We start from the raw sequence: 25,767 nt of genomic DNA, 5'->3' as shown, positions 1-25,767 counted from the left end.
AATGCTCTGTCTTTCAAGAAAATAATGAAACCTATGCATGAAGCTTTTCAGGATCATACACAGACTGCCTAAGTTAGATATCCTGGTACCTAAAAAAGAGATGTTTCTTTCCCGTGGCACAATCCTGACTTCCTAAATCAGGATCCTAAAATTCTCATAAGGAAGTTAAATGAAAGAAGAACCCCAGAGTTCTCCAGAGGACAGATCAGAACCCCGAGAGTGGGCAACTGCTCTGAAGACAGTTTAAGAAAAGAGATTTTAGAGTTGTGCTCCCTGGAATTCCTCTGGGTTCAGTCAAATAACATCTAATGTTATAACACCCACTGGTAGCTACTGATAACCATAGCATAAGGCTCTAGAATAACCCTAAAGATCTGAAAAAAGGAATATCTCTTTAAATGCATTCTTTCACTGTATATATCCTTCTATGACATACTGAATCAGGTTTCAATTTTGGTGGTGGTTTTTTTCCTTCCTTTCTTAGAGACTACCTTCAATTACAAGCATGTCCATTTTTCAGAGGTCAGATGCAACTGTTTGTGAGCTATACAGAGGTTTGTCATATTTCAACCCTTTCAAAAATATGTTGATTGTGCTATTTCTTCACAGGAAGCAATAAGCTTTCAAACCTTTATCTTTACTCCCATTATACTCAAACAATTTTAGATGTTAATTTAGAAATGGAATGACTTGTAGATTCTTTTCATGACCACAGATTCTTTTTTCCCTTAATGAGCTAGTAGTTGATGCCTCTTGATGGGAATATCTGACTGTTCTGCTTCACGGCAATTCTTACATATTCAAGAATTATAGAAGTAATCATGCTCTGTAGGAATATGTCCCACTACAGCTAGTGATATGGTTCTCAGTTTTCCAATTTACGTGCTTTAAATTAATGGGTGTTTACTCTGCTGTATAATAAAAAGAGTAGTCATCACCAGAGTTAATTCATTACATAGTGCTTTATTTCTGAGATTCAGAGTCTTTCCATGTACAGGACACAAAGCAAGCAATTACAATAAGCATATATCTGTCAAGATATAAGGAAGCATTTAGATTACCTAAACCACTTTTCTGCAAAGACACATCGCTCTGCCAATTAAAACACTTTAAAAGAATGTATTTGTCATCTGAAACTGATTAGAAAAAATGTCAGTTGAGAGAAACTGAGTAAAAGAGCTTTAAGCATCAACAATCTAATTGTTAATATAATGTAGATTTCATTCATTACTAACATTTATACCATTTGTTCAGTACTGCCTTCAGCATTTAAAGGAAAATAAGACTGATTTTGCCTGCTCTGTAACATAGTACTCAATAAATATTCTTGAATATACATTTCATCACTGCTACTTCTTATTATAGGAAAAAATTGAGTATCTTTATCCTTCAGAAAAGTCAAGATCTGGTTTTTGGTCTTTGGAGTCTTACCAAGTCAGTTGTAAGCAGAACAACCATTATAAATAACCTGCCAGAGGAAGAAAATCCATCTAGAAAGGGGGAAACCATCATCCATCTGATGTTCTTTTCAGCATGCAGTGTTGTCTCAGATTTAAGGGGAGGGTGATAACAGGGACTGTTTAGAAACACTAAGTTAAACATTTGAAATAGTAAAAGATCCCCAGTTGAAGATGGTTATCACAGAATTACAGAATATTGTTGCACAGTTTGCAATGGAAGAAGAGTTTAATATGGTTAGGAGGTTTTTTGCATAGTATTTTTTTCATACAGATTCCTTTAATTACTCTTCTTAATTATTATTCTACATTGGAATTTGAATTAATTTAGGCTACAGAATTCACGGAGTTTCATAAAGAAAAAGTAATTAATTGATTACTGACAGTATACGTATTTATCTCTTTAAGGATTCTGTATTGCTGAACTCCTAGAATTATTTATCTATTAAAGTAAGTTTTGTTAAATATTTTAAGCATGATTATTTTCATATTTTTTGTGTAAGATATTTGACCATCTCTCTTCCTCTTCTTAAAGGCAAATAATGTATGTGTTATATAAATGGAACATCTTGAAAGGCAAACTGTAGTGCAGTCTTAAAACTCTCAGTAACTAAAAAAGCACTGGTACATTATGGAAGTAATGGAAATAGCTGGTTATTATTTAACAAAGGAAAAGATGTTTCTGAGCATGAGAAACTTTATGCTCTCTCATTAGAGAAGTTGATCTAATAAAAGATTTCAAAGCTTTAGTATTACTGTTTGAGAAATGTGATGTTTACTTATTTAGTCAACAAAGCAAAATAATGAAAGAATACTCAAACATTTTACTATGATGCACAATATTTTCAAGATCCAGTAATTTGTTTCTCAGTTGAAAGTCTGAGAGAATATAATTGAGATTGTTATTTATTAAGGCATTTGAAGAAATAAGAGATGTTATAAAGTTGTAAAAATAATGTCCAGTGGTCAAGACTCTGCTAGATTTAACATCCTTAATCAAGGAATGACATTACTGGAAGACTTACTCTGGATGACGATTCAGACACTGAATTAGGATTTTGGCCAAATATCAAACCCATAGTCATGATTCTGAAATTCATGTTTAGTTAAATACATATTATTACAATAAAAATTACATATGTGGAACTCACTGCAGCATCTGGTCCCTTTCGTAGTTTAGGTCATCTCCCATTTAATCTCTGAACCAGTATAAACAGTCTGACATCTTAGGAAGTACAAGTTGTAGCTGTGCATTGACTGTAAAATGCTTTGGGCAAAATGAAAGACTTGAAGAGAGTTATTCTGAACATTGCTTTACAGGCATGATTTTATTATGCTCCTGAATTATAGATATGGCAGCTTATTCCTGTGTCATTCATGAGCCTACCATTGTAAGCAAAAATAAAGACTATGTTTTTATGTGTGTATGTATACTAAATCACTATGTGTATAAATATGTATACACACACACACACAAAAACCTGTACAGAAATTCTTCCTAAATATACCTTTTAGAAATCTAAATCTAAAATTTTAAATAAAATGCTGATTTAGTTCTATTGCATATGACAAGTAAACTGGGAGTCAAGATCTGTTATTTGAATACTTAAAGGTGATATTTTCTTTTCCTAAACTTTTTCATTTACATTTAAGTAACAAATCCCTTAGTAGTTATAATGAAAACTAAAGAAAATATTTTTAAAGCAAAAAAATGTTTTCACTTCATTTTCATTTGAAATTTTTCATTTGGCTTTTGTTTGCCTATGGGGGTATTTTCCCTGCAAATATCTCAGAACCCACGAGATTTCAATTAGGAAGATTTACAGTGTAAAAGTATTCACTTGAAAATGTAAAATACAAAATCAAATATAACAGGACAAAAAAACCCCACAAACCAGTCATATTTTCATTTCAAATAGTGAATTCAACCCTTTAGAATCAACACAGAAATCCATGTCATAAAATTTCAAAAGAAATACAGTGAACAATATATTGGAAAAGGTTTACCACCTTAAACCAGAACATTCTCTCTTTTTGTGAAACACTTTTTTACTGCTTTTGAGAAAATTGATCTGTAAACAGAACACTGCACTGCCTTGACAAACAAAGCAACACTCGACATGAATTCATGAATAGAAAGCAGCGTTACTGCCAATGTTAAAAATGTAGCCCATGTTAATATTCAGCATTAATATTTTGAATTAAAACCTGATTAACACATTGGGAGGGTTTCTATTGAGATCAGTGAGCATTTGGTGTCCATTTTAGTGTGCATCTCACTAGGCTTGTCTGAGAAAGCAGCTAATGTTACTACCTGCATTTGAACATCACCAGCTCAGGTTCAGTAATGCAAACTTTCCTTAAGCTGTAGTCACTGGAGATTTTAAAGATGGATAACTATCATATCTGTTTCACAGGTACTGAGACTAAGACTCAGAGGCTTTACAAATTCCCACAGGGACTGCCTTGCAGACTCAGTCTCTCTTTGGTCTGTGTAGCGTGCTTCTTCCCTTGCTACCGTGTTTCCACTGTAACATTGGAAAATTAACAAATTAATCTGTAATTAAAAAAAAAAAATCTCTGTTTGAGAATAAAAGGAATGGCCGCGGAATTCCTGAAAAGTATTTATTCTGACCTTAGAGAAAAGTATTTAATGTGTATTTCTTTGTCAGGAAACCTCCTAGAAAATGAGGATAAATAGTGATAAGACCTGTTCAATTGCTTTCCACAGATCATAGAATCACAGAATTGAGTAGGTTATTAAGACTCACAAGTCTAACTGTTATCCCAGCACTTCTAAGTCCACCACTAAATCATGTTCCTGAGAACCACATCTAAACATCTTTTAAATATCTCCAGGGATGGTCACTCCATGGTCCCTCCCTGGGCAGCCCGCTCCAGTGCTTGATAATACTTTTGGTGAAGAAATTTTTCCTAATACTCAATCTAAAGCTTCTCTGGTGCAACTTGAGGGCATTTCCTCTTGTCCTGCTACTTGTTACCTGGATCAAGGGACTGACTCCCACCTGGCTACAACCTTGTATTCATGCTTAATTAGACGCTGTTACTTTTTGGTTTTGTGTTTGGCCCAGCCACCTGCAAGAGCCTATTCTTTTCCTGCCAAGTTATGTAAAAACAAGCACTGATAAAGGAGAACTTCGTCCTTGAAGGAAGCATCTTGTTGCTGACATTCTGAGGATGCAGCTTCTGCTACAGGGAATTCTAAGCATTCTGGGGTTGGTAAGACAACCTTGAAAGTAACGCCTGAGTGAGCGGGGCGTTGTCTTCGAGGCTTGTTTTCCTTCTCTTTTCTGTCTCTTGGTTTCTCGTTTTGTTTGCTACTTCTTGGCAATAAATGTTGTTTTGCTGAACTCTCAAGAGTGTACTGGTTTCAGTTGGGCAATCTCCCTGCTACAAACTTCCTTTCAAGTAATTGTAGAGAGATGCAATTTCTCCCCTCAGCTTCCTTTTCTCCAGACAAAACACCCCCAGCTCCCTCTGCTGCTCCTCATCAGTCTTGTGCTCCAGATCCTTTCCCAGTTCTGTTGCTCTTCTCAGGACATGCTCCTGCATCTCAGTGCCTTTCTTATAGTGAGGGACTGAAAATCAAACACAGGATTCAAGATGTGGCCTCACCAGTGCTGAGTACAGGGGGACAATCAGTAACCCTGGTCCTGCTGGCCACACTATTTCTGATACAGGCCAGGATGCCATTGGCCTTGGCCACCTGGGCACACTGCTGGCTCATGTTCAGCTGCTGTTGGCCAGCACCCCAGGTCTTTTTCTGCTGGGCTGCTTTCCAGCCACTCTGCCCCCAGACTGTAGCACTGCCTGGGGTTGTTGTGACCCAAGTGCACAACCCACCACTTGACCTTGTTGAACCTCATACAATTCACCTTGTCCCATCAATCCAGCCCGTCCAGGTCCCTCTGCAGAGCCGTCCTGCCTGTAAGCACATTGACACCCCAGCTCAACTTGGTGCCATTTGCAAACTGAGAGTCCCTTTGATTCCCCCATTCAAGTTGTCAATAAAGATATTAAATAGGACTGACCTCAGCACTTAACCCTGGGGAACAGCACTTGTGACCAGCCACCAGCTGAATGGAACTCCATTCCCCACCACTCTCAGGGCCTGGCTGTTCAGCTGCTTCTTTACCTAACAAAGAGTACATCCATCCAAGCCATGAGTAGACAGGAGAACACTGTGGGAACTGGTGTCAAAGGCTTTCCAGTGTCCGGGTAGACTATATCCAGAACCTTTCCTTCATCCACTAAGTAGGTCACCTTGTCATAGAAGGAGATCAGTTCAGTGAAACAAGACCCGCCTTTCATAAACGCACCCTGTCTGGACCTGATCCCCTCGTCCTGCATATGCCATGTGATTGTACTCAAGATGATCTTCCGTGGCTTTCCACAGAACCGAGGTCAGACTGACAGGGTTGTAGTTCTTCAAATCCTCTTTCTGCCGTTCTTGCAGATGGGTGTAGTATTGTCTAGCCTGCAGTCACCTGGGACCTCCCCGGTTAGCCTGGGCTACTGGTAAAAGATCTGTTATGCAAGTATAAATTCCACTCTTAAGTAATTAATAATTAACCTGAAGTACGAGGTCCTTCTGAGTGTGGGGTCAAACAAGTGGGCTGATGGAGATAGCTGCAAAGTACATACACATGCTGGGGTTTACTATAGATATGAGGTGTTAAAGGGAAACATTAATAGAAAAAAAGATATACATAAGACATCTAGAATAGACATCATTTGTTTGCAAATTGCTACAGCTGTTGTGGTGAAATACCAAAACCAACATAGTAATTGCCTACGTTTGGTTAAGTAAATATTTTCTAGATCCTCACCAGCATAACTGACCAGTATAGCTTTCATTCAGTATCTTTCCTGCCTATACTTTTAGAAATAAAATTTAGGTGAAGGACATATGCTGGGACATAGCATCCCCTCTCAAGCTGTAGGTCAAATTAAATACTATAATAAAGATGTAATAAATTAAGTTAGATTTTCAGAAGTGCATTATTTGGTGCTGTATCAGCTAACCCTTTTAAAATCATAAACCAGAAACACATCATCTGCCACTGTAGCAAGACAGAGGGAACTACTGGCAGCTTAACCTTTCTGAAAGCCAGTCCACTTATATTCAGTATCTAAATTTTGGGTTTTGGAACCTAGATATACGTTCTCACCAAATATCCTTAAACCTTTCAGAATTATGAAATTTCTTTGATAAAGTAATCCTAAATAAATTCAATTGAAAAATACATGCCTCCCATTTCCTCCAACAATTTATATAATTTGCCTTTATTTTACCACATGATTTATAAAAAATGGATATTATTACCTTATTTGCTGTCCTTTCCTACAATAATTGTGCAAAGAGTGGTGCCATGTTCCATGATTTGCCTAGATCTGATGGTGCCAATGCTGAAGCAAAATCTTAGAAACCACTTACCTAAGACAAAGTCATATGCAAGCAAGCCTTCTGTCACTCCTCAGGCCTCTTGCCTTTTCCCACAGTTCTCTGACAGCATCTTTATCAGAGGCTCACCCCTCACTTTTCTGGACTGTCCAAGTTCCTCCTTCCCTTCCACCCAACATTTCACTATACATATGCACATTAAAGAAAAAGATACCATCTTTTGCCTTGATTCAAAGGTAAGGGTGTTGTAATTTTGCCTCCTTCTTCCATGAAAGATAATGTCATTTGCATTTCTAAGCAAAAGGTCAAGGGGAATGTTCTCACACTGATGTGAAGAAAGACTAGATCACCCAAATCAAATAGAATTACTTAGTGAATAACTCGGTATACCTCATATTTAAAGAGTCATTTATTGCTGTTACTCCTGCTGAGTATATTTCTCCTTAATCTAAAAGTGGAAGTTTATCTGCAGACCAGTTCATTTACTGTGTAATCAGTGCACAGTGATTTGCCCAACACCTCACAAAAATAATGTTGCGTCCAGCAAGATGTGGTGCTTTATGCCATTCCAACATCTGGCAGTGTTTCCACTGATTTATAGTATTTTTTTTTTAGTATTCAGCAATGTCAGAGAGAATGCTAAAGCACAGTGTTTGCAAATTAAATAGAAAAACCTAAGGAACACTCATATTCTCTTGAAACATTCTTGTGTGCATGGAAATGAAAATCGACATAAATTCATATTCAATAGAAACAACTGGGCAGAGGATACTATCCCTACATGAATTTTAAAGCTTTCAGACACTTCAGACACAAACATTTCTGTTTTAGTAAAACCGCTTTGTAGACAATGCACTGTTTGATTCTTACTAGAACACCTGCTCCATAATACTCAATCTTGACATTAGAAAAATAATTAAAATATAATAAATTCTGTGTAATGCAACATTTAGTGCTAAAGAGCAGCTATTGAATGACACTTCTAGTGAATGGAGCCAGAATGTCTGGTCATTACATGATAGCAGCAATATTTTAGGTAGTAAACAGATGTCAAATGAATTCATCAATACAAATAAAAATCTGCTTAACAGGATCTAAACTCAATCTTTTAAAGTATCAGTAATTTAATTATGCTTTCCATACACAAAGAACAAACTTATATTTTTTACTTGAAATGACCTTTCATTTGGAGTGTTAAAAGAGCAAAGCAAGGAAGGAGGAGAAAAACAAATGTTCAGGAAAGTCTCCAAAAGAAACACAGTTCCTCCTTCCTTTGTGATGAGTTGCACAACCTTTCCATAACACATTTGCCATCATCTTCGGGACCACCAGTACACAGAAAATGACACTGCTACAATGACATCCAGTAAAAACACACACACACTACCTGTTTCCCTGTTAGTAGTGCTCATAAGTGAAAATATTGGATGGCATAAACTAGTATATAGCTACAACTGAAGGAATGTAAGAAATTAGATTACTCTGTTGCTTTCTCCATGTTATTGGTTTTTTCCACTCTCATCCTTCCTATTTAAATAATGTCTTTCCAGAAATTAAAATAGAATGAAAGCTCATCGGTTTGTTTGAATCTGCATAATACCATCCCAGATGCTCTGCTTTATCTTTAGCTCTCAGTAATAATTGGGGAAAACAGAACATTGAATTCGGAGGCCCAATTTTCTAAGAAGAATAGAGAGTCCTGGATTACACAGAATAGAATTCAACAGAATTCAGACCATGTAGTCTGAAATACTATATGCAATTCCTTGTATTTCTGTCATAAAAAGCATGCAATCTAAACCTTTTGTCTTCTCACAGTAATTCTCCCAACATATTTTCCAGTCTGTTTGGGTTTTTTGACTATGGTGACCGCTTTCCTCAACATGCTTCCTGATGCAGAATCCTACAAAAGGAATAAAATTACTATCTTGGTAAAAATTAAATTTTCTACTCACTTTTCCTGTAATTTCCTCTGGATTACCCAACAAATATCCATATTTTTCATGCTCTTTGAGGTGATTTGTATTCTATGAGTAAAAATATCTACACAGTGACCAATTTTGCTGTATCCTTTCATAGAACAAGGAGGGCTTTTCTCTTGACCCTCCAACACTTTCAGTGTGAGTAGTCAGGAATTTGCCCAGATAAAATTACGCAGATATTATTTCCCCTTTTTATTTCCTCTGCCCTCTGGACTCACCTAGTATTCTCTTATTATAATAATATACTGACCTACTTCTCTCCATTTAACATACTTTTAATAGTTTCACAAAGTATAGTCAAATAATTATTGATGTCAAATCTATCGGTGTTGCTTTTCATCAAGGTAATAAAATTCTCTTTCGCTCTTCTATAATTATACTTCTGCCTTGCTTCTCTACCACTTTTGAGACAATTTAAATATCACCTGCATGATCCAGTTTGTAATTTACATTTTCTTGAGGCTGGAGCGGATGACAGATTATGGTCTCTTCTAACCTTACCATTATGTGATTCTGTGAATTTTTAATATTGTTAAGCAAGATCGAGCGTATGTAAGATCACGTGTATGTCGCGGTCGAGGCGGGGAGGCGACATGGGTTTCAGGATACCAGCAGCTTTTTTATTGCAACAGTGCAGCTACCTTTATGCAGTTCTGGGGTGACACATGTACACACAGCATTGGTTTACCACTTCATAACAACTTATGATTGGACATTCAGCCACATGTCCTAACACAATAGGTTGACGTTCTAACAGGAAAGCCACTCTGTGTTACAGTCCCCACTGTCCGTGGTTAACCCTCTGTCAGGTGTAAGAAGTTCCATCTGCAGTATCTCAGTTTACTGAGAGCCCAGAACCAGCTGGGCTCCCCAACACGTGTACTTTATTACTTTGAGCTTCCTGGTGTAGTTAGTGTTTACTGTGAAATTATGAACGAATTGCTGACTGTGTTAAGGAGATAGACTGTAACTAAAAGGGCATGCTTCTACCTGCAGTTTTCCAGTTATGACTGTGCTACTTACAGTCATACTTTACAAGACAGTGTAAGCAGGTTGGCTAGGGATGAGGTGATCTTCAAGAGGCTATTTTGTTAGAGAGTTGAATTGCAGTTCACATCTTTCTGTATTAGTTCTAAAGGGAATGAAACAGGAATCAGAGATAAACTAAATCAAACTAGGTTAGACCATAAAAACTTTAGGTTCAGGTTGGAGTGCTTGGATCTACTGCTGGCTCTTTCATTATTTTCTATTTAGCAGATGCATTCCTGGTAGCAGAATTGAGGACTCCTCAGTGATTCAATTAATAGCAGCAATGAAGCAGCATTCTCCAGCATGTGCTCCATTCAGCAACAAGCAGCTAATTCCTTTCTGCACAATCAGGGAGTACAAACCATGCTATGGTAATGTACGTGTGCATTTGTATCTTCCCTGGTTCCTCACAAAACTAAGCCCATAACTCAAACTTGGGGAGTGGCTTTAACCACAGAGAGTCCAGTAATTAAATTTATCCTCTTGCATTTTAACAGAATGAGTGTTGTACTTTTATTTTAAAAGCATAACTTTCTAAAGAAATGGTTTGGTGACATGCATTGTGAATGACCAGGTCAAACTGTGACTGCCTCAGTGAGATACAGGACCTGCCCTGTCATCATTCCTTGTCTTTGGCATGCTCTAGGCATCTGCATGCTGAACATACAGATTTTATTTGGCTTCTAACTGCTGCCTAATGCTTCTCCTATTCTACACAGTGAGTCTCAGTGATAGAAAGGGTTTCAAGATCCAGCTGAAAGTGCTGATAATGATATATGATACTTTAGTAACCTTACTAATTAGCCTATTCTTCCATAGGTTCATGTTCCAGTGTAGATAACATAGAGCATGCTAGGAAAAATAGTAAAATAAAAAGAGGCTTAGTGTGCTACTTTGTCATACTCATAGCCTGACTTTCTCTGCAGCAATTATCCTCCGAATTTTCAAATCAATTTTTAATTTTCACCTATAGTATTAATTTAAAAAAAAACAGTAATACTTTTAAAGTTGCAACCCTGCTATGCTGTCTTACTTTTTTATTCCTGTTAATTTCTGATGGGAGAGTGAAGGATGTGCTAATGAAACTCTCAATCACATTTTAGTGACTTGTATACAGGTGGCACACTGGTATTGACTGAGGTTTGCATTACTTCTCATATTGCCAGAAATCTTTTGAATATTAAAGCTAAGGCTTAAACAGATTCTATTCCTCCCCAGCTGCGTCCAGACTTGCTGAGATTTGGAAAACGGACAAAGTGCCCACAGTTTTAGCATGTTCCACATGCAATTATTACAGTTCCTCTGCACTGTTCTTGTTGACATGTGGCCTTAACTATTCATAGCTAGTGACTTATACTGGCTGATTCAGAAATTTCCCTACTACACATCATTGAAATTCATTGCTGCACACAGGAGAAGTGCTCATGGGTGTGAACATATGTGTGTGTGTGTAAATAAATCCCTTCCCAGCCCCTGTAGTGATGTAGTGACCCTGTAGCTGATGCTATGAAGCAGGAAATCCAATTAGTATGCATACTAAAAATGTTATTATTGGTCATAAAATTATCCAGCCCTTTCAAGAATCAAATTTATGAAATATGTGACTATACTTCTCAGGTTGACTTCATGTTGTGTGAGGAAGCGCTCCCTTTAGTTTGTTTTCAACTCTACCTACATCATTTTAGGTGTGAGAGAAGGTTGAGGTGAAGTGGCTAATTTTCCTTCTAAAGTGTCTGGGAATTTGAGCTCAGGCAAACTCCTCCAAGTGCATAGAACTTCCATATACACTATATGGTATTTCCCAAGTCAAAGCAAAGCAACAACAACAATCACCACCAGCAGCAATATCTGTTTTCCAGATGTGTCCTAAAATGAAATGTCAACACTTTGATGAACAGCTTCTGTAGCAAAACAGCATGTATGTGACCAAATGGCAACAGATCACCGTTTACACCAAAAATGAGCATAATGAAACAAAATCACTCTGAACAGAAAAATTCCATGCTATTAAAAAAAAGTCCCCATTAAAGCCAACAGCAAACCATATCTTTTAAAACTTTGAGCATATACAGATTCATCATCTTGACAAATGAAGCAGATGAGGGTTAGCAAAGATCATTAGTATTTACTGTGCTGTGAATTCCTCTCATAAAACTTCTGTTCCAAGGGGAAAACTCACTCACAAGCCCAGAGTGGACAGGCTACAAACCATGGAGATCTGAATGGCAAGGCATGTGGGTTCAATCCAGAGCTCTGAAGTACCTTCTTTCTCTTGTTGGAGGGATATTTTATCTCTGCAAAGATAAATTCTTTTCCCCCCAATTCAGTACAATGGTAATATGAGCCTTAACATGATTTACTTCAATTTTCCCATAAATATCCTCTGAACATTAACTTCCATAAATGTATTTGAGAACACAGGTCCTTGAGGACGCCTGCACAAGCTACTTTATTTGTATTTGGAGAGGAGAAAAAAATGTTATATTTGTGAATTTCCCCATGTTGCTAGTAAACTGCACGAGCTTAATGGTGTGGTAAAAAACATATTAATCAAAAGTTTAGTCATATTTTTATACACTGGTAGCAGAGGTTAAAAACAACACAAGCCAAATCCCAGCTGAGACTGAGGAGTGATTGCAAACAGACTGTTTTCTAGCTGAAGAGTCTTCCTTACTGAGAACAGTAAGACATATCTCAGAAATCACAGGTGACAATCACAATTCACAATATTTTGAATGTTTCTTGAAATTCTGAAAAAAAGCAACACCGTCTTTCCCTGCACACTCATACAGATATACATTTGAATTAACTGTTTCGGATATAAATGCATTGGGCTTGGCCATTTTGGGCAGTTAAATATCCCTTTTCCCTCGTCTTGGTTCACACCTCATCTAGTACGGGCCCTGCAAACTGCACAAATATTGCAAATTGCTATTCCAAAAGATGTGCACCATATCTGCTACAAAAAGCTGTTACCTTTTTTCTTAGTCAGCCATGAACATTAAGTATCATACAAGAAATCTGCTTATTCTTGTTTCATGGATTTTATTACCTTGGCAACTAAGTGATCTGTTCAAACTGCTCTTTGCTGCCAGTTTTAGAGTTTTCTCTGTCACAGAAAAGCCATGAAGAGAGGATGAATAGTAACTGACTTCTTCCCTTATGCTTGCATCAGTTTCTACAGATGGGAGAATAGATACAGTGTGAAAACTAAGTCCTTGGTTGCTCAGAACAAGTGCTAGTTAATAGATGAACTGGATTAAAAATAGATTTTTCAGTTTTATGACAACCACTACTAAAATCCCAGTTGGGAATGGAATTTTATTTTTAATATATCAAAAGAATATTTTTAGTCTGGAGAAGATAAAATGTGAAAGAAACAAATATTTGAACAAAATGAAATGTTCTTTTTTTCACATCTATCTTTGGATTTTCATTAAAAAATAAGCACCCAAATGCTGTCATCAAAGCTTATTATAAATAAAGAAAAAGTAGTCCCACTTCATAAGGGAGCTCTTGTAAGACTCCTTTTTTCTCAGATGACTGTGACGTTTTGTTGATTGTTTCCAAAGGAGAAAAAAAAAAAACAAAAAAACAGTGACAGTGACACAGACATCTAATGTTTCAGTAATGCTGTATTGGTGTCACTGACAGGTGAAAAGCCTCCAAACCTAGCACAAGGATGAGATGGAGCCAGTTTTCCACATGTACGAGCCTGTATCGGTGCTCCATCAAACCTCCCTCCACTCCAGAGCACAGTTCCAGGAAACTTCTCCCACCCAAATGGTGAAGGACTTGCAGCACTGTCTTTAAAATGTTGAAGGCAGCATACTCTACTGAAAAATACAACCAAAGCTTGATCTTTCTTTAGAAAACAACCATGCACAAATGACACACCAGGGAACCATATTAAACACTGTGCAGTGGTTTTTGTACCAAACACAACAGGTTAGCAAATATTTTTGTGGGTTTTCTGTCAACTCCGTAAATTCAGTATGAAACGTGAAAAGTGGGCAAGGCTCTCTTCTAAGTATGATCATGATTAATAAAAGAGTTGGAGGGGAAAACTGTTGTGTGTTACAGCTCAGAAACCTCATTGTAGGCTGCAGTAATAGAACTAATTCACTGAAGTGGGTACAGTAAGAAATGCCCTTGTGGACATTTTTTTGAGTTGTGCATCAGCCAGAAAATAATGTTATTCCCTAGCCTTACATGGCACTGCCTGCATCTTCATCTAGTCTCTAGAAAAAAAAAAAACCAAGTGGAAACATGTTTTTCTGAATATTTTATGCTTTTGAAAGTGAACTACATTTGACTGAATCAAACAGCTTGTTTAAAATTTTTGTTATGTGTTTATCAGATATTCAATGTTTTTGGAATATTGAAAATAAGAAAGAAAAAACCAATAGAAATATAGAAATAATAATCTACAAAAATAAACACATTTTTAAGGTTAAGGAGTATATTTTTAGATGTTTCTAATAGAAATACAAAATAGCTATTTCTTTCTTAAAGGTATTGTTCAGGACTTCACCTAAGATTAACTAGATTGAACTCAAAGTTGGTAAAGTGTATGCCTAGTTTAAGATTGTGCATGAAGTTGCTCAGAACATGCGTACATGGGTCCTGAAGTCAAAACTACAGTCACTGCTGGTTTCGGCAAGTTCAGCACCTAAGCTTTGACTACTTTGCAGGCACACTCTGGGTCTTCTCTTCCCTAGACCATCAATATTCATGAGAAAAGCAAGTAAATTTGACTAAGAGGGATATCCTTTTGTTTTTCTTGCCCCAAATATACAAAAAAATGTCACCACCTGAAATTCAAATGTGTGAGATGCTTGTCTCCTGTAAGACCTCATTTGGCTATTCAGTCACTGAGCTGCATTGAACAACTTTCTATCCATTCCCACTCCTCTCTCATGTTTTTACCATGTTTTCTGACAGCTTCTACATTTTCATACCCTCCTTGATTTTAGGTCTTCCCTTTCCTGTATCCCTTGCTAGTTGGAAGCAGTTAAAGGAGCCACCTTTTCTCAAAACTCAGCTTTCTTACTTGGACTGTAGTTGTAACCTGGTACTTTGCATGAATTGGTCATTCAGATCAAAACATTAAATATTTAAAGTGGCATCACACCATTCGTAAACTGAAACATAAAGTGTTGTTTACTCTCTGTTAATTATTTTAGTTCAAGCAGGCAGACTCAACTGCCTACATTATTAAGTAAACCGGTAAAAATGAGCTAGGGATAGTAAATGTTCTTCTTACCGGTAACAGTGCTAAAGATTAAGCTGCAGTTCTCATTAACTATATTATAACATGAAAATATTTTTCTCCAAATTGTGCCAATACAAAACTAAACTAATCATATTAGTCAGTGTTTCCAAATGGTTTGGATAGAAGCTTACTAGTTGTGAAATCTCAGATGTTAATCACCCTTAGGAGGTAATACTCACGTTACTAATTTACTGGTGGTTTGTGGCTATCTGTGGCCTCAAGTAGCAAAGACTTGTGTTCTCTAAAATAGGGTACTTTAACACAAATTAGTTTGAAGGTTATCTTAAAATGGATGGTTTCCCCACAGGCCATACAACATCAATACACAATAATCTACGTACAACTTCTACCAGTAATCTGTTTCTTACATAGATATATTTGCTGTAGGAACATCACATAGGAACATCACCACTGAGTTTTGTGATCAAGAACACTGTAATGTGATGGAAACCACAATAAAAATTCACATTCATGCTGAAAAGAACTGTGTTAAAACCCCTAAGAGTTATATATTTCGAGACAAAGTTTGATAGTTTCATTACATAAGCTGAACCAACACAAGATTCCTGAGCTGGTATTTTCAATGATGACCTGAAACTCTGTTCCGTTCTGCGAAAGTTTCACACAGTGGTTGAGTGCTGATTTGCAGTTTTGGACCAGAAACACTCAAAATTCTCATTTTTGTTAGACACAGGGGGACAGACCTAAAGGGAAAGTAAGAGGCTAGTTATAGCATGCAAAGAGATAGGATAGATGTAAGCGCACATGTCTGTGAACTGCAACTTTTGAGTGTTGCAGAATATAAAGCCTATGACTCTGTTGTGTGTCTCCACAGGACTCTGGAGTCTAATTATAGAGTTGTATGAAAAAGTTCTGCTTGTCAGCAGAACTGGCAGGAGGGAAAAAAAATCACATTTTTTACACATTCACAGAAGAATAAAATATTTAGGCAGAAAACCATCATTGCTGCAGATGGACACTTACAGAACAAAAATGGGTAATTTTTGTGCAGCTTTGCTTGTTGCTAGCATAACCAGAATACATTTGGTAGTGGATCTAAAATCCAGCCTAGAATTCGTCAGTCACAGCCAGTGGCAAAATTTGCTTCATAGGGGAGTAGATAGAGGTTAAGGATTGCAGGAAAATTCAAGGTGGGGCAGCCATCCTAAAATGAGCAGACAGGATCCCACCAAATTTAGTGTTGCTGCACTTGCTTATGCCAGCTGAGAATTTGGCTCTAGATGGTTTTGAGTTCTTATGGATAAAGATTAGCCACAAAAGCCTTATCACAACTACAAGGCATAAAGCAAAGATGTGACCCTAGCATGGCAATGAGAAAAGAGAACTAGAAGAGGTGTGAGAGATATAAACAAGCTGTTAAGGAAAACAGGAGTCACAGGTGCTAGTGGCCAGTGGACTTCAAGTGCTTACTTTCATTAAATTTAAAGACACAATGTTTAAATGCATGCTTTGAGTGAGAAGAAATATGCCTATAAAAATTTATTCTGTACCCAAAACATATTGTGAGGGTAACTAAGGTATTTTTAGGACAAACTATAACTTGTCAGGATGGTAGGCACAATACCTGAGTCCCAATGGTGCTCAGGTGACAGCTTCTACCCAGTATATCAAAAAAACTCAATAACCCAGAACAGGGTTTCATGTATGTGCTATGTGACCTTCCACAACCCTAATAGAGGCATTATCCATTTGCAGGTGCAGGTCTGTGACACAGTAGATGAATAATTTATGTGGGCTTTCCCCTTCTTCCCCTCACTTAGTACTGAGCAGAGAAACAGGGATTCATCGCTGCTTGGTCTTCACCATTTCTGTACTACCTGACCTGAGTTTTCAGCCACTCAGTGGAAAGCCTGGCTCTTAAACTCAAGCTGTAGTGACCTGTGCTTTCCACTTTGGATAAGTGTTTTTCTCTTACACTTGTTAAATGAGGTGTGAATTTTATATGAAAGTGCTTTTTTCATGTTTCTTTTTTCTTTCTTTTCCCTCAGCATCATCTAATTTGGCAGTCCTTGGAGTGCTAGAGAGTCTCTTTAATGTATCTCAAGGCACAAGGACTCTGACTTTACTGCATAAACAGAATACATTTATTTGCTACCTTTATATGTGGCTATGGGAACTGATGAAGGGTTGTGTTCTTGATACTCCCCTTATCTCCTTCTTCTTTGTCTGACATTAGCCATAAAATACAAATTACAGAAATGGCAAACCAAGCATCCCAATTAAGAATCCCAATTTCATGACAGCTAACATGTGGGAAAATCTCAGGTGATGAAGAAATCCAATGAAAATGGATACACTAAGAGGAAATAATAATAACTAAAGATAGCAAATCCAGTAATATTTTTATACACTAATAACTAATAAATTAAAAATAAAAATTAGTAGAAAGCATTAAACATCTCCTGCAATAGAACCTTCTCTCTATAATGTGCCAAAACTTCTACTGAACAGTTAGCCTGTTTTCTTAAACAAGGAAAAACAATTTCTTCCTATATCTCTGAGGTGCCTTAAAATCTGTCCCATATTATAAAGAAGTAAAACAACTCTATATTTAGTGTCCGTGATCCTGGAAGTTAATTTTATTTGGTTTAATTTTTATTTTTAAGTTAATGGATGGATTTTTTCTGAGTCAATTCAAAGAACAAGATTAGGTCCAATTAGGTAAACCTTTGTATTTGTTTGCTGTTACCTCATCATAATACTAAAATAAACCCAGAAATAATAACAAAAATTCCAAAATCACTGCCTCCTATATAGCTATTTACAGTCTGTTTCTTCCACTGCAAAAAATTCCAGATCTTATTATACCCTCTACAGGTAGTTTTTAGATAAATTCTTCGGATCCCCTAAGCTTCTTGGTTAGTCTACTATAAGCTACAAGGAGCAAACATGTCCATTACAGTTTCTAGAGAGGTTTCTCATAATCCAGATTCTTCTGACTTTAAGTCAATCGTCAAAAAAAGCCTGTTATATTTTCTGAAATCTTAGATAACACACAGGAAACTAGCATGGAGTTGTTGATATGGACATTATCTTCAGTACACATTAAAAGTGTTCAACTGACTGTATTTTCTTAAATGCCAACTTTTACTAGATGCAGAATATCACATACGGAACTACTAATCATTTTCTGTTGAAGCAAAATAACAAAAAACTATGATTGTTTCCTTTCTCTCTCATACCTTATTCTTGTTTACAAATCCTATAATCCTATATACTCATAATACCCATATTGTTTATAATTTCAACATATTTTTGTAAGCTTTGAAAGAAATCCTTAGCAAATACCTTTACATTCCCTTACAATTAAAGTCATACTGTTTCAAAAGAAGTATTTGGAAAAGATTGACAGAGAAAGAATCTTCATAGCAATTTATGGATACTTAAGGAAAACTTACAGAGATAACAGAAATTAAACAATGACCTTTTAAGGGTAGAATCTTTAGTACTCCCATCCACTTAATGCTTCCTGATTTGCTCAATTTATATTTATTTTCTAGGAATGGGCTTTACTTTTTGCATGTCAATCTGTCTGTCTTGCTTCTACTTTGCAGAAAATATGCAAGAATTTAATTCAAATTCAACTGAATTACACTACTTTGACACTGCTTATTTTCTCCAGTTGTTGATTAATATGCCCCTTGTGCAAACATCTCTCTCCTACCTGATGTTTTCAGTAATGTCTCAATTCGTTGCTGATGACATTCAAATTTCCTCCAGAGATGCCTTTTGAAGTCACAAACAGAGGATTATGCCCATCAGTGAATGACTCAGGCACAAAGTGATTGATAAGGCAAATAAATACTTAGATCTCAGCAATCAGTCAATTGTGATATGCAAGAGGGAAAACAAGACTGCAGACATTTCAGTTATATATCATGCTTTCCAAATTATCTCTGTATGCTGATGGTCCTCTTAATAAATTATCCTCCCTGGTTATCTGATGTGATCTAGGTTTTCAATTATGCCTCTTATCAAAATCATGTAACAAGGCAGTCTTCCTGAGTCTGAAGCTACTTCTATATCCAAGAAATAGCTTCCAAAGTCCAGACAGAGAAAATACTACACAGTTGGTTTTCAGTTGAGAAGATATGCATAAGCACATCAGAGAGGCTTTATGACATCAGAGAAGTCATGGCTTTATTCCCACATTCCCTGAGCTGAGTTTTATGTAAGTGGTAACAATACATGACATTGCATGTGTTACAGAGGAGTAAGAATATTTTGAGCTTCTTGCACAGTATGAGGTTGAGAAATCAAGACCTTGTATCACCTAAGATGTGCAAAAGTAAAAAAAAAAAAAACAAACAAATAATAAGGCCATGGCACAAGGGTGAGTAAATTTTTTGTTTTGTTCTGTTTTGTTTTTTAAATTCATGATTTTTTGATTGACCAAAACAAATAAAAAATTTTAATAAGGAGAACTTACCTTTAAAAGAATGTCTTGTGAAATTATATTTACCTCTTTTTATTAAGATTTAATCTACATGAGATTTTGGAAACTTGAAGAATAAGAATTTAGAAAACAGGTCTAAAAAGTACACATTTCAGAAGTAATTGTGAACTGCTGGTAGAGTCTTCAGACAAATTTGCAAGGCATTTTATAGCATGTATGTGTGATCATTACACATGTCATTGTGTTCCAGATCATATCTTGGGCTTTTTTTCTGGTGTGGGAGGTGATCTTGAAGAAATCTGTGCATGATCATGGTAGCATGGTTGTGAAACACAGATGTCTTCCCTTAGATATAAGCTTTTCAAAGGTTACAAATAATAGTAAAAAACGGAATTTTTTTAGTTAAGCCATATGTTCTTTGAGTCAGGGACCATTTTGTGTTTAAAGCCACTAGTACAATGCAATCTTGATTTATGATTATTATGCCTTCTGCTACAATGATGTTAAGATTTATAATGGAATAAAGGACCTTGCTCATAAAACAACGACCAAAAATCTTCTATGGAAATCAGAGTTCTAATCTAAATATATTTGGTATGGACTTATGATGTGAATTGGACAGCTGAGGCAAAAGCATTTTAAAGTGGCATCTGCATTTTTTTTAAATATATGTAAATAGATGTACCTACAAGTTAAGCCAAAAAAAGAAATTCTACAGTTTATATATGCAATTGGTAAACTGTGCATCAAAGTAACCTAAGTAGTAGGTATGGAACTATACATGGTTTTATTCCAATTTTGAAAGTTTACATACAAAGTTTACTATAATTAATTTGGTCCAGAAAGCGGGTTGTAATATAATACTCCAGGCAATATATGCTTGTGGAAAAAATATTAGTAAGCATAGGAAAAACAAATTGAAGGGAATTTTAATTTGTTTCTGTATCCAGAAATTCAAATGAATTTCTGTGCTAGACATACTAAAATTCCTGTATAGGAAACAAGACAGTTCATGAAATTTTCAGTATTTTCTGTTCTATCCATTTCATCGATTCCATCTGTACATTTTGTCCTCTGTCCAGGCCATCACAAGAATAAACATTAAGATAAATGAATAATCCCAATTACATCCCAGTAATACGAATTTGACAAAGCTGAATGATTCTATCAGACCAACAGTGCTCAATATCATACAAATGTTTCAGCATGCCCAGAGCAATTTTTTGGAGTGTCTACAATACTTAACTTTTGGAAAATTTTCTCTGTGAGAACTATCTCAGAAGAAGATGTAAAACACACACTCTGATTTTTTCTTTGTTGAATGCTTTGCTATAGCAAGTTGGTTACAACCTAGAGCAGGAATGTTGCAGCCACAGGACAATGTCCCTTGCGTACTTAATGAAGACTATAAAACTGATAAAAATAAAATGGGATTCATGAATTCTTGTAAAGTGATGCTATTTAGTAAAGGAAGACACCTAAAAGACTGGCCTGATACATCAATTACAAAGTCATCTTTTTAGTCTTGATCAAAATTATTTGAAGGCTCGGAGTCCCACTGAATATATAGTAAATCTTTAACTATTAAAACGTGAATGTTTCTCACTCACAAGGAGGCTGAAGCCACAGTCCCTGTATGTTGAGTGAAAAGTTGTCATCCTTTACCCCTCTTAGGAACTGCGATGATCAAAGTTTGTCTGTTTTTAGTTCCAGCAGCAGAAAGTTCCCCAACAATAACATCATGTTTTAACACCATTTACAATAAAACCTTTAAGAGCATGCTGAAAAAGGAAATTCCCAGAAGAGATTTCTGATGGATGAGAAGAGTTTGATGTATTTTCTATTTCTAGGTATGGGAACAGAGAGGAGTTATCAATTTTTCCCAAGACTGATGTGTAAGTTTGGTCCTGAAGGAGATGTAAAGAGGTGAGCTATGATGTTTTAACTAGCACATGACAGCATGTATTACTCTGTTATTCTGACATAACCTCATGGCTCTGTAAGCTTAGGAGCTAGTCCAAGTGGATGACTATATAGAATAAGTATAGGCATGTGTGATCAAGAAGACCAGCTGTATCATGGATGGTAATTCTAGTGTTTTATTATATTCATAACATACAGAATCTGACATTGTATTTCCCTTATTACATATCCACTTGCAACATCTTAGAATTGATTTGTTGCCTTTATGAAGTACAGTGAATCATCCTGAATTTCCTTTTAGAAAGCAGCAGCACATAAGCAAAGATTAGATTTTCTAAAGGTTCACACACTTCATGATATTTTCATAAATCACCCAAGAAATTAATTATAAAAACAGATTACATTTCCTTCCATTAATCAGATAATGTTACTGTTGCTTCCATTCCAGCTTACAAAGACACAGAATCATTGCTCTCATACATGTGTATAAACACATCTATACATACATACACAGTATGAGGCTTTTAAATCTTTAAGTAAAATAAGAAAGTATTTCTTACCAAGTTTTAACAACTTCATAATTTTTGAAAAGACACCATCCCCTAATATAGTGTGATTGATCAAAATCACTCAGAAGATAAGAATCTGTAGGGACTCACTTCTAGAAAGAGTATTTTTCCCTTGTAAAGTGCTAAGAAGTTGATATCCAGGGTGTAACAGACCCTGAAAAAAGCATCAGAGAAGCCATGCACAGAAGGAGGAAAATAAATTCTGTAAAGCACCTACTGATATAATATTAACAAGCAAATATCTATTTGACATTGATTCTCAGGAAATTAAAAATGCAGTATAAACTGCGATGGATTTCAGTTTAGTATTTTAGAGAACAAGAAGATGTTTAAATGATTGAGGTTATTCTGAAACTGACAGAAAGTGCAATGCAGAAGCAGTTAGCAGGAGCATATGGAGGGAGCAGACCAGCAGTGGCAAATTACGCAGTGCATTCAGAGGAACTAAGGTCTGTGTTGCAGGCTACGTGTAGAAAGACAAAATCATTCTGAAGAACTGTGGTTTTTTTCAATGTCAATGAACCAACCACCTCAGAGGTCTCAATGCCTTGGTATGTATATATTTAACATATAGTTTTCTATGATGCCTTTTGTAAAGACTTGCACTAATTATTTAAAATAAATATTCCTGTCATTAACCTAATCAGAAAACTTCCAGTGTGTTGAATCTGTTTAGTGGGACAGATTTTTCTGTACTGCTAGCATATCAGATTTACCCTTTTTGAACATACCTGGTTTATAACAAGCAAGAAGGAAAACTGGATCTTAGTCTGTCACTTAAAGCATCATACTTTTAACCTCCTCCTTCCATCCAGAGCTCTTTACCTTTACTGACACCCTCTGGTCCCTATGTCGAAGTCAGGTTTGAATTCATTCCAGTATCCCTTAAAAATTTGACTTTCCAAATCAATATTTTGTGGAGCACAGAACTGGATATTTTCTGAAACTCCCATAAATCATATCACGTATTCCCCAATAGTTTACCATGTCAGCAACTTATTCAGGGGACTCAAGCAAATTTACCAGTCATGACCTTCCTGTATTAAATCTGTGCTAACAGTCCTCCAAGTTACGCATTTCTTAAAGTTGCTCTTTATTATTTCCTAACAGCAGAGCTTTTAATCATACCTTTTATCTTACCTGCTAGGATATCTTTCCTTAAGACTTGTTTTCAAAGCTCCTTTCTTTCAAATTTTCAACTACGATTCAGCCAGTCAGGTTTTTTAATTTTCTGTTTTCATTCTTAGTACATCTGCCCTCGTTATAAAATGAAATTAAGATCCCTACCCCTGACATGTTTACCTAGTAGGACCTTCAGCTTCATACTGACCAATAAAACTAAAATCTACATTCTTATACTCCCAACTATCAACAGCTATCTTCACAGTTTCATATCATGCTCTGCTAGTTCTGACTTTTTGCATGGGCATTTGCTCTGTAAGTATATGAAATAGAAGCATTACATATTGAATAGTCCCTTTCTAAAACTACTTAGTTTTATCACCTCCAAGGATTCTTAACACTTTACCCTCCATAATATATTTCTTGTTGTCCTAGACTTTGTTTTCTTAACCACATCTCTTAAACACTGCCATAGTTAAAAGTACATTACCACTGAGGGCCTCTGTATATGAAACATTCCTCAGTTACTATAGCTCACATCTTAGTTTTCTGTCTTCCTTTTGGCATACCTCACATTAGTAAACAAGAGTTTTCCCTTACAACAAGAGAGAGAAAGGGTTTTTGAAACTTTGTAGCTAAGTGCTATAATAATTAAAGTACATTTATTAAATATACTTTTAGAATTTCTAACAGATAATTTGATAGCTCTTTAAAGTAATGGTCCAGTTATTGCTAATTCTTTCAATATCCACTGTAACAACATTAATAATGATGAACTGATTTTGCGTTAATATTGATTGCCACAAAGTACTTCTGAAGGAGTTGTACTATAACTCTACAAGAATTAATTGCACTTTCATTAATTAGAAAATATCACTGAAATTTTACTTATCAAGAATCCCTCCTTAGCTTTTGGTTAATAGTGAGTGTGGAATTTATATGTACTTTCAAACTTCAGGGTCTCATCAAAAGCTCACTGAAGTCTAGAAGAATAACTCCTCAGAAAAAAAAATAGCACCAGGTCCTTCATTTGAAATAAATAAAAAAAAAAAGCAACCAAAACCCAAAAAAAACCCCAAACAAACCAAACACCAAAAAACTGAAAGTAAAACAATTATTTTCAAAATTTAAAAAAAAAATTACTTTGCAAAAACTTTGTTACATTTCTGAAATATTGCAGCACATAGAAAACTTTAGTCCTCACATTACACTATCTTGTGTAACTTCTGTTGTATGAATTTTCTGTGCTCAAGAGGAATTAAACTAAACATCTAAAGTACAGATACAGTAATGGATGATTTTTTTTCCCTGATATAAAAATCTTAAAAACAGTTTCATGCTCTGTGTTCCAATAACTCTCGGTTCATCTTCTAGCCAGTTCATGGACATTCCACACAGTTTTATCAACTGTCCTCACATCAGAGAGGAAAAGTCAGTGCATCTTTACATAATTTCATCTCTTCTGCCTGTCAGCAAAGGATAATGGTCCGGGCACCATACTTTTCTAATTCTAGAGATAATTGTTTATGCCAAATCCAAGTATCATTCTGAACTCCAAAACAACACAACTTTAAGTGAATCACTATAAACTCAATATGCTGGGTTATTTCCTGATTCAACCTCAAGCATTGGTATGGTAGCTCTCCCAAACATAAAAAAATACTACATTGAAACAGGCATTTATTCTCTGGAGTATGTATTTTTTTTCAAAAACCTCACATCTCTCTTCACAACTCATTCACTGCCGTAGTCTGTTTTGCTAGTTAAATGACAAGAAGCACAGAGCAGACCACAGTAATTTCTGCTTCAACTTTTCTTCTCAATTATGACAACAATTTCAACGTAAAATTCAAAGCAAAAAACCACTAAACACATAAACCTGCAGTAGGAGCCCAAAACCGGGATCTCTCACCATTGCCGGCTTCACAGTAGACTGCTCACAGAGATGCCGCGATGATATTAAAAAGAATAATCTGCACACACTCCAAAGTCTAACCAGGGAAATCACTGCCTGGCTGGGGGAACGGCAGAGACACTTACCGCTGCTGTGGCACCGTCTCTCTCGCCCTGACTCTCAGTCTCTCTCTCCCATCCTTCTGACAGCCTCAAATATAGCAGTCCCTTATGGTGCTGAGCCTGGGGGAGCAGAGGATTGCAGAGTTGGGTTTTTTCCTTATTCTTTTTATTTCTTTTTTTTTTTTTTAAACCATCCAGAGGTAGTTCTCCAGACCCGACCGCCTCTTCTATCCTCGTTCACTGATGGAGAGCCCCAGGTGAAGGAATCCGCGCCGGCAGCTCCCGCGAGCCCCTCCCGGCCCTGCCGTGCCCCCTCCCGGCGGGGGGACCGAGGCGCCTCCCCCGGCTGCTCCCAGGGGGGCGGCGGAGGCTCTGCCCGCCCCTACTCAGACGCGTGTGGATGTATAGATGATGTGGATATGTGTTCATGCGAGTGCCATCTCACACCGCTGCTTGCCGCTCGCCCCTACCCCTAAGCGCGCAAGTACGCCCCTGCCTCCTCCTCCTCCTGCTCCTCTCCACCTTCCTCCCTCATTTTCTCCTCTTCACTCC

At 36.5% G+C, this 25,767-nt stretch overlaps 1 protein-coding gene across 1 annotated transcript in view; it reads right to left on the bottom strand.

The window, feature by feature from the left end:
• Positions 1-25,558, bottom strand: part of CNTN5 (contactin 5) — a 590,743-nt gene extending 565,185 nt beyond the window's left edge. The window contains 1 exon segment of the mRNA XM_050333940.1: positions 25,240-25,558. The gene's annotated coding sequence lies outside the window, so the exon portion shown is untranslated.
• Positions 25,559-25,767: the final 209 nt, after the last annotated feature.

This window comes from Myiozetetes cayanensis, unplaced genomic scaffold, assembly GCF_022539395.1.
Source record: "Myiozetetes cayanensis isolate MyiCay16 unplaced genomic scaffold, myiCay2020 scf5-8, whole genome shotgun sequence".
In the NCBI taxonomy this organism is placed as follows: domain Eukaryota; kingdom Metazoa; phylum Chordata; class Aves; order Passeriformes; family Tyrannidae; genus Myiozetetes; species Myiozetetes cayanensis.
This window is presented reverse-complemented; position numbering and strand designations above follow the sequence as displayed.